Below are 17,816 nucleotides of genomic sequence, written 5' to 3'. Positions count from 1 at the left end.
TAAGAAGACATGTGCTACTACGTATTGCTTGTGACATATCATGTGCAGATCAGCATTTATGCATGACAATATGTCACACTAACACTAGTGAAAAGCCCCTCCCCCTTTTCTTGCTTAAGTTGGCCTTCCCTTTCCAAAGATCGAATATTCACCCATGCTGAAAAGATTTCTTAATCCAGATTGTGCAAAAAAATATGTTTTATATATGTAACACATCTTGGTCGAATATGTCCTAATTTGAACAGATTTCTGATTATGTGGTATGCACTGGTCGCGATAGGGTGTAGTGGTATCACGGTACAGCATGAAGGCCTATTCTTTAGTAGGCATTAGTTGGTCCAACCAAACTCGACATTTTGACAAGTGTGTTGTCGTCTTCTGAACAGGAACTACATAAACTTGACGTGAGGGAGGCTACCTGTGTGTAAGCCTGTAAGCAGGGCTTGACATTAGCAGTGGCCCGGGGCAACCTAAATTGAGAGTCAGGCCACCAAATTTCTGTAAAAGCTCACACTTGGTGGCCCGGTCGGGCTACCATAATTTTGATAATTTGTAATGTTTTCTATTGTTTTAGGGCCACCAAATTTGCTTTGCGGGCCACCAAAAATATGAAATTGATGATTTGGGTGAACCGATCGGGCCACGTACCAAGCAAAAAAGTTTGTGTGGAGCCTTGCTGTAAGGCATTCTTGTACTTTACTTGGTGCCCAACTGCCCGCCTTTGTAAATATGTTTTGCAGGCCTATAGTATCTCACCCAATTTGGGTGGCCTTTGTTATTTTTCTCCTTTTCCTTATCATATATGAAGCTGAATTTGAAATGTCATGATCCATTGTCAAGCATAGATGTAGGCCTATGCATTTTTCTGTCTTTAGGTTATGATGCCAAGCGTTAGACAGAGTTAGGCAGCGTTAGGCAGTGTTGAGATCGCTTGCTCGTAACGGTTTGGCCACTAGAGAGTGTTAGGCTTTTTATTGTAATGTTTTGCGCAACACCCCATGTATACTTTCTTTTCGCATACATCCGTAATTCCGAAGCTTCGTTTTTCCGAAGGTTCGGATATTCCGAAGGTTCGTTATTACGAAGGTTCGTATTTCCGAAGGGTCGTAATTCTGAAGGTTCGTAAGTCCGAAAAAGAAATGAGGTTCGTAATTCCGAAGGTTCGTTAGTCTGAAAACGAAGTGAGGTTCGTAATTCCGAAGGTTCGTTAATCCGAAAACGAAATGAGGTTCGTATTTCCGAAGGTTCGTTAGTCCGAAAACGAAATGATTAACGCACCTTATTTCGTTTTTGGAATAACGAACCTTCGGAATAACGAACCTGATTTCGTTTTCGGACTAACGAACCTTCGGAACAACGAACCTTATTTCATTTTCGGATTAACGAACCTTCGGAACAACGAACCTTATTTTGTTTTCGGATTAACGAACCTTCGGAACATCGAATCTTATTTCGTTTTCGGATTATCGAACCTTCGGAATAACGCCACCAATGTTCGGATTAACGAACCCTTTTACGTTTTCGGATTAACGAACATCGAGGTATAGGCAATTAACGTGTTTCGGAATTACGAACCTTCGGAATTACGGACCTTCGGAATTACGAAGTATAACCCTTTCTTTTTTCCCGTACTGTATACAATAGTTTCAGATGATGTCACCTAGAGGGTATACCAATGGGAAACCTGTGCATTACACCATAAAAACAATGATTTATCTTGGATTGATGCTCAGGTTTTTATTGTTCGTCCTCCGGCCAACATGGCTGCATGCGGAAACTCTCAATTGTTCCATATATTCTCCTACCCCCCTCCCTAAAAAAAATGAAAAAGAGAAGAGGAACTACATAAAATTTTGGAGTAAACATATAAAGATACATTAAGTTGAAGTGATTGCATCATCATTGGATATATTTTTGTGGACATTGTGTGGAAGTGTCTGTCATTTGAAATGAATGACTAGGGGGGTGTTTCACAAAGATTTAAGTATGACTTAGAGTCACACTTAAATGCCTAGTTGCGTGCCATATAAAAGCCATGACCGCATTGGTCAGATTATGCAAAGAGGATGCGCATTGCTACGTATTGATCAATAAGATTGCGCGTTGTATATCTTGTACGAGTCAGCATTTAAGTGTGACTTAGTTAAATCTTTGTGAAACACCCCCTGGATGTGTTTGGGCTCTAGACTCTAGAGTACTTAGTAATGCACTTGTGTAGGCCTACATTTACTTGATTCTATTTTGCAAAACACAATCTGTTTTTATAGACAATAAGTCCAACAGATAGATCTACATGCAGAATATTGAGATGAAAGTAGGTAGTAGGTCCATGATGTCACAGATAGGCCTACATCATACAGCAAGTAAGAAGTATCTATTTGGGGAATTCCACGTTTGATTGTAGCTGCATCCAGTGCGTTTGAGTGAGATAAAAATGCAGTCCAGGGATGGGACGTAGAGAGAAGGAGAAGGCTAACAGGAGATAATATATCGTCTAGATATGATATCATGCAGTTAAGGTATCTGGTAGCAGGGAGATGTACTCATACCACTCTGTCTGAGTCATCAGCAGTGGTCCTGGTTTCGTGGGGCAATTACTTCTGATGCTTGCACCAAGGATGAAATGCATGTCGTGTATCTGCGTATTACGATATGGTGCAGTGACGATGAGAAATCAATCTAGACTGGAAAATTTGCTCACCATGGATAGGCCAATTGGTCCTTGTACACAATCACTGTTTTGACCAGTTTACTAAACTATTTTGGAACATCTCTCTGTGAGCATTCACAGTTTGATAGGTCAGTGAGCCTGATTGTTGCTAAGGGAAGTCGGGAACATTTATCAGTAGAGACTCAGTACCAAGTAGTAGGGTAAAAACTTTGTGCCAAATTAAAAACCATAGACTTGCATCCCAGCTTCCAATACAGACATATATAGTGCTAAAAAGTTTGTGAAAACTCTTATGTCATGAGTTAGATATTGTGAAGTCAGGTCACAAAATATTACATTTAAAAAAAAATAATGTTTGAATATCTTGGCTCACCACACATTGTAGGTGATGTTGTCTACAATACATTCAACACTGTGCATAAGGGATTGCATTTTGTGTGGTGGAGTTCACTAACTTTCTGAGCACAACTTTAAATACTTCCATGTTAAGCCTGATTCTGAGTATGATAATGTTCACATTTTTGTATGAACCAAGTCATGAGCAACCTGGAAAAATTTTAATTTAGATATGATTTAACTAGATTTACAATGATAAAACAATTAACATTAATTTCAAAGATATTAAACTTTTTCTTGCTCCAACAATGGACAATAGGTTGCTCCTTCTATTTAGTAAAAGGACAAATCCACCCCAACAAAAAGTTAATTTGAATAAAAAGAGAAAAATCCAACAAACATAACACTGAAAATGTCATCAAAATCGGATGGAAAATAAGAAAGTTACGACATTTTTAAATTTCACTCAATTTTACAAAAAAGTTATATGCACATCCTGGTCGGTATGCAAATGAGGTAACAGATGACATCATCCACTCACTATTGTATGTTATTAAATGAAATGTGAAATATTCTAATTTTCTCCTCACTGTCAAGTCAAAGGAGTTTCATTCCTCCCTGAATATGTGGAATTACCATTGTTTTAACATGTTGTTGTTCAGTCAAGTTGGTCCTTATTGTCAAATTGTAAAAATGGAAATATTGTATAATTTAAAATAAAAAACAAAAGAATTAGTGAGTGAGGGACATCATCGACTATCTCATCTGCATGTCACTGAGTGGTGCATATAACTATTTTGTGAAAAATTAGCAAAACTTCAAAATGTCATAAGTTCTGTCTTGTTTTACATTCGATTTGAATTTTTCTCTATGGATTCAAAATTTCAAATCAACATTTTTCTGGGGTGGACTTGACCTTTAAGCTTCACACTATTATAGTGAGCTAGAAAAAAAAAAAGTTTTGCAACCAATTACTGTAAAAGACATATAATGTGTTGCCGTATCTGTGACAAAGTCATTTTTAAAATGTATATTCCTGCAGAAAACTTTGAATATTTTGCTGCAATATATTGAATGTATATATGTTTTATCAATTTTTCTTTAGAAAAAAAAGACAGGAAAAAGTTTATGAAGAACAATCAACAATGTATCTATTTCAACTATGTCAGGAAAATATTATTAATTGGTACCTTAGGTATTTGCCAATTAAAAGATTATTTGATTTGGCATTGCATTCAATGACCCTCTATTTCCATGTATATAGGCCTATGTACAATATGTTCCAAAATAGCAAATTAATCCTATAATATGATAGACGTTAAAGGCCTATGGTTTACTCAGCCTGGCCCACGTTTATATTGGCAATGTGTAAGGACAATATTTTGTTGCCAATTGTAACATTGTAATTTGTTATGTATTTAATTAGATGTATAATGATTGATAAGGTGAAGATAATAATTACATTTTTTCCAGTAAAAACTTTTTCTCCTTTATTAATTATCGAAAAGGCCTAATTTTGTTATCTGTCGACTGTGAAAAGGTAGAAATTATTTATGAGTATTTGTTGTATAATGTGGTATGTTACTTTACCACCCCCTCTTTCTTTCTTTCTCTCTCTCTCTCTCTACCTCTCTCTTTCATCAATCACTCTCACTGCATTCTCTTCATTCTTTCCCTTCCCTCTTACTTTTTCCCGTTGATCCTTCATTCAGACTCTTGTATAACAAAATTTTCATGATAATTATATCAGCATTAACAATAATATTCATCCCCAACTGATGAAAGTTTTCTGTTTCGGTATCAATAATCCTTTTTTTAATGGAATCAGGATTGTGTAGCGCATGCTTTACAGATATTATTGTTACACAAGTCATTGCATGCCTACTATTTTCTGCTACGATGTTGTAAAGGCCCATAGCATAAATATATTTATAAAATTGTATTGTTCTGATAATTTATATCAGAGAATTGTGTAACAATTCTCTGCTTACATCATGGAGTTGGTTCCATGACATTTGCTCCTGTGGCAATTGTTCCGCTTTGAATTCCACATACTAACAAGTGCAACCCTGGCTGAGTTTAACACTATATTATACCCTAAACCTAACATCAAACCCTATTGCAACCCTAACCCTAACCCTACATCTTAGACGAGATTAGGCCTGGAGCATTGCCACAGGAGCAATTGTTGTGTCACCCATGGAGATATCCATACTGACTTAGCTGTCTGTGTTTTGAGTGATGAATATGCATTGAAGGGGAGGCAGACAGGGAGACAGACAGACAGAGAGAGAGAGAGAGATAGATAGAGAGATGGAAAGAGAAAGTGAATATTTTGTGGCTTTAATTGATAGTGTATGGCGCAGTGCCTTGTAATTAGCCCCTACTGATTGACGGCCATATGTAATCTCAAGCATTCGCTAAAGATACCCATAAGCAAATGTGCTTTTCCCATCCCCTTCTTCTTCTCCTTGTCAGGCTTTTAATATTGATTGAAAGAACTGATAGGAGAGTTTGGTATCGTGAAGATGGAGGGGGTGGGGTAGGAAGATGGAGGGGTGGGGTGGGGTGGGGTAGGGTAGGGGATGGGGTGTTTGCCCAAAGAAATTGGTAGGCAATCAGCTATTGATAATTATTCATAAACTGTTAAGAATAATTTCATATTTATCACACTTGTCCGGACAAGATTTTATTCCTTTGTGGGATTGGTAGGAATGATGATAATACTACGAAAGCAAACATTTCTGCCTTTGCTAAAGTGAAAAAAAAGAACAAAAAAAAACATAAATAAAAAAAAAACAATAAGAATGGAAAACCAATGCTGGTAAGCAGGCTTTAACACTATAACAGAAAGTGTACTTAAAAAAAAAGTATAAATTCTATATCAAAGTTTTATAGTTTAAGGTTTTTGATGAGTGTGTAAAGTTTAGGCCATATATGAAACTTTGTTGAAAAAGTGCATACTGACATTTTATGATTGAATAAACAAATATCATATTTGTAGTTTTGTGTTTGTATTTTTGTGTTTGTCAGATAAGGAAAGGTATTTGCTTTCACTTTGGCAAAACATGCATAAAATATTTGTTATGCTTTTTGGCACTCATTAGCAATTTCTCGGCCAGACTGGCAACTCCCTCACACGTTTTCCTGTGTTGCTGCATTCAGTTCTGACCTTCTGTACATGTGCAGGAGTTAGGCAACAACAGGAAGCGTCCAGTAATTTATGATAGATCTATCTCTTTTTTTTTCTTGGACGCATTCCTGTTGAATGGAAAGTCCAGACATCATTTATCTGTCAAATTAATTAGGAGCATACTTTGTCACTTTCCTATGTCGAGGGGATGTCCATTTTTCTATGCCCACCAGGCATGCATCCTTCCACCTCCAAACTCCTGTACTATTTACATTGTATAGGCCTACAGGAAAAAACTGTATAGGGCATACAGGAAGAAGAGAATGTCTATTCTAATCTAAATTGGAATCAAGTATCAATCTGTATTGGAACATGATGAGGGGAGGGGGGTCCCTAATTTGTATGAAATGTTATTGTGAAGTTCTTCAGCAATAGTGATAACAAATTGGAAAGTTTGGTTGAATAAGCTCATTAATGACATCCCAATCTTGCACATGAACTGAAGTTACTGTTGTAGCCATTGAATTTTTTTTCCAACTATTTGTGAAAATTTGATTTTTTTATTAGGTATTTAGCACCCTCCCTTATTGATGGTTTTATTTTCTTTCTAAATAGTCTCTTGAACACCTTTCATTGAAATTTGTATTTGTCAGAAAGCGAGTACAGGCAAAAATAGGATTGTGGACCATTTCATGATTGAAAAGTCATTCATATACATGTATAAAACAATACACAGTTTTTTTTTTTGAGAAGGCACATGCTCAAAATAAAATAACGAGATTATCCAGTAAAACACCTTTTTCATATCTTTTAGTTTTACAACATTACTGTTTGGGGCGTACACACTGATATGATAATTAAAGGAATGATCTGGAATAGTTACAGACACTGTATTTGATATGGGGGATCATATCGAATCCTATGGGACACTAACTGCGCGTGTGTCTACCACTCTATGGAATACCATTGGAAATTTCATGTTTTGTTAACAATTTTGTAATTCCTGAAATAAGTTCTCACTTTTATCCTTAGTTTCAATGATATAATGCTGATGATATATTATTTCCATTAATAATTGAAATTTTTGCAAAGATGTTAATTACATTCGCGTTTTGGGGTCAAAAACACCCCTTTCATATCAAAAATAGGATGAAACTCAACGTAAAATCCTACTTTATGTCACCACAAACGATTTCCCACTCGATCCAATTTCGCTTGATGGTATCTTACAGCTTTGTTTCCATGAGTCATTGTGCAGTTTTCTCTAAGCTTTACGATGATGTAAGAATGATGTTCATTGGTCAAACTTCGCGTTCGCGTTTTTGCTTTAAATAAACATGTGTCAGACCACAAGCCAATGGCAAAAGTTGTCATATTCGGGCCGGGCGCGTACTGTACTTAATATGCATATCACCATAGACAGCGCAGTGCATGCAGTGCAGTAGGCAGGGGCCACGGCCGCCGTGCCCTAGCGTATAGCCCTAGCGCTAGCCGGGTTGGGCTTGTGCGACTGTGCGTGCGCCGCTGAGCATTGGCGCGCGCAAGGGGTCCAAAAGGCGTAAAAGGACTTGATATGCTTTGACCTAAAGGAACTCACATGACAGAGGCCTGAATACTTGGAAATCAAAAGGGTGTGTCATTGGAATTTCCAATTTTCTCACATTTCAACAAAGACTACAAAGAATACCCCCCCCCCTTCCCACCATTCTAATATAGTTTGCAACCACAAACATTATTACATAACTGAATGGCTGGGATAACAACTTCAATAAGCAAGAATAGTGGGAGCATTCTCTCTTGCCCATCTGTTTATTTTCCCACAAGTATTCAGAGTGTCAGCCCCCCATTCCACCCCTCTAATCTTGGCTTGTTTCCTTCCTTTCTGTATTTACCCATCATTATGCACCTGCCCACTTCCTGAAAAGCAATCCTAATCAAAACAAGATCTCTGAATTGGCTTTTGGAAACAAATCCTGGAAGTTTAAAAACCTTGTGTTGTCTTAATCACCTTTGTTTGTGTGGTTTAAAGGGGCTTATATTTCATCCAGTTACTGCTGCTGGTTTATCCTTACGTTAATCTCTTACACCTTTGTTGTTCCTGGATAGATTTGCTGCCACATATGAGATCCTATTGTTTAAATATAGATTAGGATAATACCTGTGAGAAAAATGGGGGCCTGTCTGATTTTAATATAGAATTTGTTTCCTTTTTATCCCATGCCATCAGGGTTGAAAGTAGGGCATACTGTTCACTCACTTTGGAAGCATCTTCTGAAACATGCTTGAGAATGAAAATATTAGAACTATTACAATCCATATTGCAAACCTACTTGAATCATGGAGCTTAGCTCCATGCTTGAATCATGGCAGCTTGTAGTTACTTGTAGGGGTCCAAAATTATACCCTACTGTCCCCACAGGCTACACTATTGACCAGATATTTAGGCCTACAGTTAACTGTGGACAGCCATTTAATAAGCGTAAAAACAAAATTCCAGCTTTATTTCTTGTTGTACTCTTCAATGAGAGTGTAATATCAGGTATAAGTACTACTAGTACTTATGAGACAAGAAACTGCACATAACAGCCTATATTTTATCTGAGAACAAAGTTAATTTTTAAATCTATATAGGCCTGATATGTGTGTTTGTGTGTGTGGGGGGGGGGGGCACTGCATCAATAATAGTCTCAGGCATGGCTGTAGTTTGCTTAGCCTCAAATGGAGGTATAATGGAGGATGGACTGTTTGTGAGGTTTTGGGAAGGGTCAATGTGGTTCTATGGGGAACATACTGTGCATCTAAAAACAGTCTGAAACCACAACAGTTAATTCATGATAAATCCTAACCATTTTCATTCATGGTAACTTTTGAAACCAACTCAACCAAAGAGAGTGATTCATTATCCCTTTGGGGTAATGTGTGTAATTAGTTTTTTCCTTTATAGTGTTCAATCAACTTACAGTCGAACCTGTGTATTAAGGCCACGCCAGGGAATCAGACGAAAATGGCCACTGTAGACAGGTTGTCTATGCAAACAGGTTCTATCATCTATAACACATATTCCTTCCAAATGGGGGACAGTTTTGGTGACCACTAAAGACAGACTTTCTCTACAGACATATTGCCACTAAAGAGAGGCTTGACTGTGTATACCTGGGTGTCTTTCCTTCAAGCGTAATTCCCTGTACATTATTCAGATCTCTTGTTGAAGAATACCTACAGTTATTGAATTCCATCATGTTCGAGTTTATTTCTGATGCCAGTATTCACCTTTTCTCATGCCTGATGATACATGAAATTCAAGACATATGTCAATGTAGTGACATGAAACAGCTCTATAATTTTAGAACCAAGCACCAGTGTACTGTTTACTATTTCTTTTTTTTTTAAAGCAATAGGGTCTGACTTTTACATGAGTGAGCAGGATTTAGTGCTAAAGATTCCCTTTTTGACACCACTTACATGTAGTTGCATAAACCATCAATATGTGCTCTACATGTAAGGAAGTAAACATTTAACTATTATGGATTATAAAGAGTTAAACAACTGATATTATTAAAAGATGTATAAACTTTCTTTTGCTATGTTTACAAACAAGAATCAGACATCAAAAGGCAAATAAAAACAGATAATGCAATCATACCATGCTTCCCTCTCTTTTCAACATGGACCTGGCTACGGAGGATTATCTATTGTTACTGGGGGTGCTGTGACAATGCTCAGCACCCCCAGTAACAATAGATAAATCCCTGTGGCCAGGTCCCTGCTTTTCAAGCCCACCCAACATCCCTTATCAGTGAACATGACCCAGGAAGTAAAGGTCAATCTGGGTATGTATGTATTACAGTTCAAACTGGACGAAAACCCACTTTAGAAGTTTAGAATCATGATCAATTTCTGCCTCACCTAGATCTTTGCCATTATAATTCATTAACTTTATCTGGAATGATAGATTTTAATTCTAGACAAACTGCCTCTATTTAAGTGGCAGAAATTCAGTTTGCGATTCCATCGCAATTTCTTCTTGAACATGTATTCAGATAAATATTTTCCAGTACAGCTTCTTATTCAAAATAAAGCTTACTTGTGAAAATTGACTTAAAAACCTTTGTACTGGTCACTCCATTACCACAGGGTTTAGAATGGTGCTAATGCTAATTGCATTGAAATCCGTGGAAGTGAATACCATGTTGAACTTTATTGTAGGCTAAATAGAGGGAATTATATTATCTGTGGTCAGTCAATAATTATGCAATGTTTACACTAAATATACTGGAGTAAGGATATCCAGCAGGTATATCAGTAGGCCTTTGGACTTCGGAAATAAACTGCAACAATATCCACTGTCCATAGGTTGAAAAGAGAGAGACTTTCTTCTCAATTTGAACACATTTTTACACTTTGATTGGTTCAAGTGACCTGAGGACACTGATTATTTTCAAATCAAATCAGATAGTTTTGTATCAGCCAACAGATTGTATAAATAATTTTGGAGTTGTCATTATACTGTGAAGTGAAGTATGAATATACAATTAATAAAAATATTGCATTATTGCAATATTGAACTATTTCACACAAGTTGTCAGAATGTATGTTTTTTAGCAGCATACATGTATAAGCCTACCTGATTGTTAACACATAAACCCTATATGTTGGCCTACAGAAATCATATAAAACATATATTCACATGTGTAGTTTGCTTACAATATATCCCCAGCAGTAGATAATAATTGCTATCTCCCAGTTTATGGTACACTGGATTAGCATGCTATTGCTGGCTTCTGTTGTTTTATCAATACTAAAAACCGTGTGCTGTTCATCTTATCTGCTTCTGTACATAAATAGAGAATGCAAGCATGCAGAGATAAGCATATTTTCAGGAGCATCTGGCATTGTAAGATATCATGGGCCTACATGTACAATGGTAGTTGGTAGTTGCCATGTGTTAGCATGTCCATCTACATTGGTAAATTATTTTGTGATATGTAAGCTTTCATGTAGTCTGGATAACTGATTGGCCTACAACATACATGTAGTACTGGAAAGAATGTATTGAAATGAACTTCATCTTGGGTATTTCAGATTTGAACATTATTTTGTGCGTGTGGGACTCCGCTCAAAATAATGTTTTCCAGTTAAATAGGAGTTGGTTGTGGACTTTGGATAGGATATAGCTGTAAAATCTTTATAATTTTGCATAGATTAAAAGTGTAACCCATATAAAATACGCCCCTTGTCAAGGAATTTTGAATCACGGAAATTCAGACTGATATTGGGATATGAAGAATATCACTACTGAATCATACTCCCTTTTCTTCATCTTTTCACTGTTTTGTACACCCTAAATGTGCTCCCCCTCCCTCCATAAATTATGATCATGTTCTCGATATGTTCTTTCTAATAAAACTGTTTGCAGTATTTGAGCATTTTGACCACTGCTGTTTACTACTGCTAAACAATCGTAAATATCCAATGTTTATTTACTTGCACATTATAAATAGCAGTCCCTATGAATTTTGTTCTTTGTGAATACCAATTCGTATGAAGTGCAAGCTTGTCTTAGCGCACTGTCTGTGTCACACATGTGATGAGTATCATTGATAATTGATTATGCCACAGTCACACTGGCATAACTGAACCCAAACTGACACAAGCTATAACATTATGACCAATGACATACTATCTGTCCTTTTGGAGCCGGCTTCGTGGGTGTGACTATAGCATTAGTAGTTGTAGGGCCTGCTATCAATACCGAGGAACTAAAACGAAGGCGAGGAACTAAAACGAAGGCGAGGAAGTAGCTACATGGCCTGTATTGTCAAGTTAGCTCTTCTGCTTTTAGAACCATAACCTGTTATTGAACCCAGAGATGAGCCCTGTAACAGCAGGTTGAATACATTATCTCAACTCCAATTCTAGGATAGAGCCAGGTTGCCTTTATGCATGTAAAGAAGGTGCTTTAAGGAAAGTAAGTTTGGTTCATGAACTTCTGCATGCATGTTCCACATTTTCCAAAAGTTTCGAAGGTTGGTCTACACAAGTGTATAGAGCATATTTGTTATTAACACTTGGCAATCTATCGAATGCATAGTCTATGAGGATATAAGAGTTGCTCTTATATTGGCAGGCATGTTTTGACCAAATATGAATTTGGGATTGATGACACAAATATTTTGACATTTTATTTGGGTAAACTTCTTTGTAAGAATTTGATTTCTCTTTCTAATCTTGGAAAAGTCCAGAATTTATACAGACCAGAATGAACATCTGGGCATTTTCACGATAACTGACGTTACACAGCTCAATTTTACACACTTTTCATTGTGTGTATGATTATCTCTAAAACAACAAATGATGGGAGTTTGCTTTTTGTTTTAGAGATAATCATACACACAATGAAAAGTGTGTAAAATTGTGCCATGTAACATCAGTTACCATGAAAAGCAAACTCCCATCATTTGTTGTTTTAGAGATTACCGTGAAAATGCCCATAGGCCAATCAGTGGAAAATGTTTCACTACTGATTCCCCTTTCATAAACCCAATTAAGCCCAATTATGCGGCTAATAGCAGCATAATTTGGTCGTAAAATCAGAGGAGGACAAGAGTTATCCGCATTATTCTGATGCTGCTATTATCCGCATAATAGCGGCATCGGGACAAGATTTTGAGTTTATGAACGTATTTCCAAATAATGCGGATCATTGCCATGGTGCGGTCACAAGGTCACCCTTTTCCAACACAACCGCATCGGAGGGGGCGTGTCAAGTTGTCATGACGATTATCCGCCTTTTTCAGGACGGGCGCTCGTAAAAATAATGCGGATAATTTTTGGAGTTTGTGAACGCAATTTTTATTGAATTATCCGCATTACTCTTAGGCGGCTAATTGGAGGATAGGTTTTATTGGGTTTATGAAAGGGGTATGAAACCAATATTTTTACAATTTATGTGGGGAAACAACTTCTGTGTAATAGTTATATTTCTCTTTCCAATCTTGGAAATATGGGAAAGTCCAGAATCTATACAGACTGGAGGAGAGAGAGAGAGAGAGAGAGAGTGACATGTTGATGGATTAGTAGTGGCCAAATGCTCATCAAAACAAGAAATGTTATGATCTTTTGACCCTAGGGTGAACCATTCACACCTAATTGATAATTTCCTTGCTGAGAAATAACAACTTGGAGGTGGGGGCCAGTCTATTTGGTTGAATTGGCACTAAAATCTTGAGGTATCTCTAGGTGGTTTCAGACCGCCTCGAAGTTCGTCAGTTCCAGGTATTCTCTGATCGGGAAATTTACCCTGATCAGAAAATACCAGGTATTTTGGTAATGTGAAAGCAAACTACGCGTAATTTCCCCAAAAGAAAATACCCGCTAAATAGTAGGTACTTGGCAAAATTACGAGAACTTTCGCGGGGATTTTTCCAAGGTCGCAGGTATTTTGGCAATGTGAAAGCAATTTACGGGAACTTATAGCCCAGCGTGTTGTTGGGCGCGGGCGCCGTAGGTGGCTGCTGGGCTAGTGATTTTGAATCTCGCGCCTTGCATGCTTATACAGACCATACTGCACATGCTCGTAACTTCAGGAACTTATCCCGAAGGGTGTGTTTCGGGGCGGTGTGAATGCAGGAATAATTAATGGGTATTTTTTAGCCTAAAAAAGTTCTCGTAATTTAACGGGGATTCTTATGATCGAGGCGGTTTGAAACCACCTTCTGTTTATAGGGTTTGAGGGGTTTGACAGCAAATGTGTGCACAAATTGGTCAGGAGAAAAAAAAATGGAGAAAAAAATCCACTTGGTCAGCCTATGGACCTACATGTATGCTCATATCATGGACTTACTGGATATAGGCCTAACAGTGTGAGTTATGTCCTTTTCTTACATCGTCAGGCCAACATGTTAAGATGATATTTAGAGTATTAAAGATCGATACATCACAATCACAATTTTGTTGGAAGAGTAAGAAGAAACCTTCTAATTCTACTTCTTGAGGTTTGTAAAAGCATGGACCTACTATTGTAAAAGAAAGGAATTAAGACACCTATGGCATATTGGCTTTCAGAAATATCCAGTTAAAAAAAATACTTCTTGCAAGTTGTCATCTGAATCCTAATGATGACCATGCTAATCAAGTAATTATATTTCTGCAGAGCACTCTTGTGTACACACTCAATGACATTAAAAACTCAAGGACATGGCATGCCTTTTGTGTGATATAACTTAATGTCCATTCTCAACCTGTTGCAATCAATCACTTGTGCACATAGGAATAATTTATTTTGATGTCACTCTCCCTTGGTAGTTGGTACTATTTCCAAGAACAGCCCACTCTATTGTTTCTCTGTTCTGTTCTTGGGTTTATGAAAGCATGGAGGTATAAAATGGATGAATAAGGGCTAATGGTGATTGATAATGGCCTCAAGTTGTAGAAAAGTTGATTATTGTGAACTGTCATGTGTCAAACAATAAATGAATGACTCAATTGTGGTATTTTGTCTGCAAAATCCAGACTTAAGAGAGAAAAATCATGGATTGTTTTTTGCTGCATATTATTAATACGAAAAAAGTGAATAATAAGTATTTTGATGAAACGGATATGAATCAGAATTTGAATTTATTGTGAACAAAATAAAGACTTCAGAGAAAAAATCAAGGATTTCACAGTATATCTCAAACAGGGGGAAAATGTGAGGAAAAAATAAATTAAAATGCCAAACAAATTTGATCAATAAACATATCCACAATTCCACATCACATTTATTGTACCTTCTGAAATAATTTTTCTTAACACGTATAGATTGGATTGTATAATCTGTTATATGGTATAGCCTAGGCCTAAATAAACAGAATAGAAAAGAATGTCTATGAGAGTATTTAATATCTATTATCTGTATTTAATCAGTTCAAATAAGTCCAGGGAAGATGAGTATATTATTACCATGCAGAGTGACATGTTCTGTGTATTGTAGGGTTACCATGAATTTGATATATTTTTATCATTGTGGTAATATGCTTGTTGCCTGTTTCATTCATGTTACTCTGTTATTATCTAATAATCTAGACTAAAATGATATCAATCTATGTTTGTGCTAAATCATTATCAAATTGAATTGAGTCACTTGACTAGTAAATATTTAAAAGAAAATAAATTTGTTAATGATATCTGAAGGCCAACACAAATTCTATTTTGATTAAATGATTGATTGTGATGTTAGATAATTTGGGTGTCCTTTTTAATTAGTATGTTAATGTAAGGAACATGTGCCTTATTAACTTGATAATTGATTCTAATAAGTCGTGCAAAACCATGTAATTATTGATCAATTATCAACATTCACATTTCATTTATATAAAAATAAAAGAATGTATTATTTGTGATCTTTGGAATGATATGAAAGAGCACAATAATATTCTATTTTGATATTTCCTGTGAGTGTGAAAGTATAAAGGACTTGAACTCTGTTAAAGGGAAATTCGAATTGATATCAACCAGAAAAAATGAGAGAAAGGTCTTGAGATGGAAATTCATCAAAAACGAAGTCACAGGCAATATACAGTCTTAATGAATATAAGAAGATTTGAAATTAAAATTTAGAATTAGGGATTTGGGCTTATAATAAGAAGAGAAATAAGAGAGATTAAAGTTAAGTAAAATGTATTTAAGGTGAACATACAGGCCTAGGCATAAATGGAGGTCATCATTTAATCATTTCTAGATGCAGGGAATCTTGGAAATCAGTTACTTCTTTAAAAATATTTTGAAATTTTTAACAGTGTAATGGAAATTATTTGTACATATGACTATGAGTGCTATATGTACAATGAACTGAACAGAGGATCATCTGCAACATACAAGGGCTTTATTTCCTAATTCGAAGGCAAAATACTCAACTCCATTTGCTAGCATACACCAGGGAAGTGTTACACTTCCCTGCATACACCATACTTGTAGATCTATATAATTGGAGCTGTGTTTTACTTGTACATGGAGTATACTGCAATGATCAACATTATAGTCCCATGTACCAAGGAGCTTCATGTACTGCCTCTTGTGTGTAGTTTGGTGATGTCAGGGGAGATACTCTGTGTGTATGTAATTTCTGTTGATGCAGAGAGTGAAAGCAATAAAAAGTATCAAGTTGCTCCCCTTTTTACATCCCAGCTAATCCACTCCCTGGCCAGAAATGTGAGGACTCTGGGTTCACTCACTCAAGGATGGTTTAGTTGCCATGGCGACCAGACATTCCTGGGGAGCTGGGTCATGGGGAAATGACATCTGGATGCTATCCATGGAAGGCATCAGCAGAAATGAGAATGGTCCTCTTTGAACCAGGTCCCTATTTGAACCATGGACATACTGTTTGAACCAAGGAGCTGGTTTTCAGGGAAGCATTTCATGAAACATCCTGTCAATAATTTTCACTTGTAATCGTTATAAGCTACTGAAATCCTTGCATTTGATTGGCTCAGAACAAATTCGTAGTAAGTGAAAATTACTGGAAAAACAATTGTTCATGGAACAAACCACAGATGTAGATATTCAGGGGCAGATATAGGCAGCTTTTGATAAAAATAAAAGAGGTTACACCGATAGATGGCCAAAAATGGCAAGGGAACTATAGGAAGCCCCTTTTTATTTTGAAGGTGGTATCTGGCAATGTATTCTTTACTCATAAGTCCTAAAGTTGTTCGATTTCATCAGAAATTTCTGACAGCAACAACAACAAAAAACCTCAAACAGTCACACAAACCCTCTGAGCCTTGATCCTTGCCTGTTGATGTTGTGGAACATGTGAGATACGTTTGCTACTTCATCACTTTTTAGTGAAAACACCTTATGTTTGCAAAGCACACATTTTTGTTTCATTATTTGTGTGTATGTTTTGAAATGTGCTAAGTACAAACTGTACTACATCATGCTCGGGCTGTATCCTACCTGTTATTTGTGAAATTACACTTAAATTTCTAAAAGTAAAACTTCAAAATATAATTACCTTTCATATTTTGCATCAGATTTTGATGGAAGTTTTGTTGTTGATGTTATGCTTATTTCAAAACAAATAACTCATTTTGGGGTGATGTTGACCTTTTTAAATAGATTTAATCAACTTTCATATTAACCAAGTACTATTAATATGAATGCATTTGATCAACTTTCCTTGCCCTGTTGTCTCAAATGTTGCATCATTTGAACTGTTTTCTGAGTTAACACATCCAGGGATCCTCCCCATTTTTTTTTGGTTTATAAGATCAAAGAGTCCATGGGCCCTGAATAAATGTGCAAGATGAAAAAAATATCTTTTCCACCAGGCAGAGAGAGGGGAGGATGAAATCCAATTTCATAACAAGATTCAATTCAACACTTCTAAATCTTTTAGGGAAAACAATGGCACAGAAAAGGGAGTGCTATACCATCTGTAAAGTATATGTTGTGTCTAGTTCTTGCCCAACTTTCAAAGTTCATGTTTATCAGTGGGTTTCCATAGCCAGAGTTGTTTGGATCTTTCTATAGTGCTCTATGTTTCTTTTTTGTGATCTACAAATTGGCTGTTTAGTTGGAAATTGCGTGGTTTGTCAATTGAATAAAGTCCAATTTTCTCTCACCTGTAGATGTTTTGGGTCTAAGGATTTTCCTACAAAATATGAGCTTAAATCTACATGTACATTCAAAAAT

The sequence above is a fragment of the Lytechinus pictus genome, chromosome 18, assembly GCF_037042905.1.
Source record: "Lytechinus pictus isolate F3 Inbred chromosome 18, Lp3.0, whole genome shotgun sequence".
Classification (NCBI taxonomy): Eukaryota; Metazoa; Echinodermata; class Echinoidea; order Temnopleuroida; family Toxopneustidae; genus Lytechinus; species Lytechinus pictus.
This window is presented reverse-complemented; position numbering follows the sequence as displayed.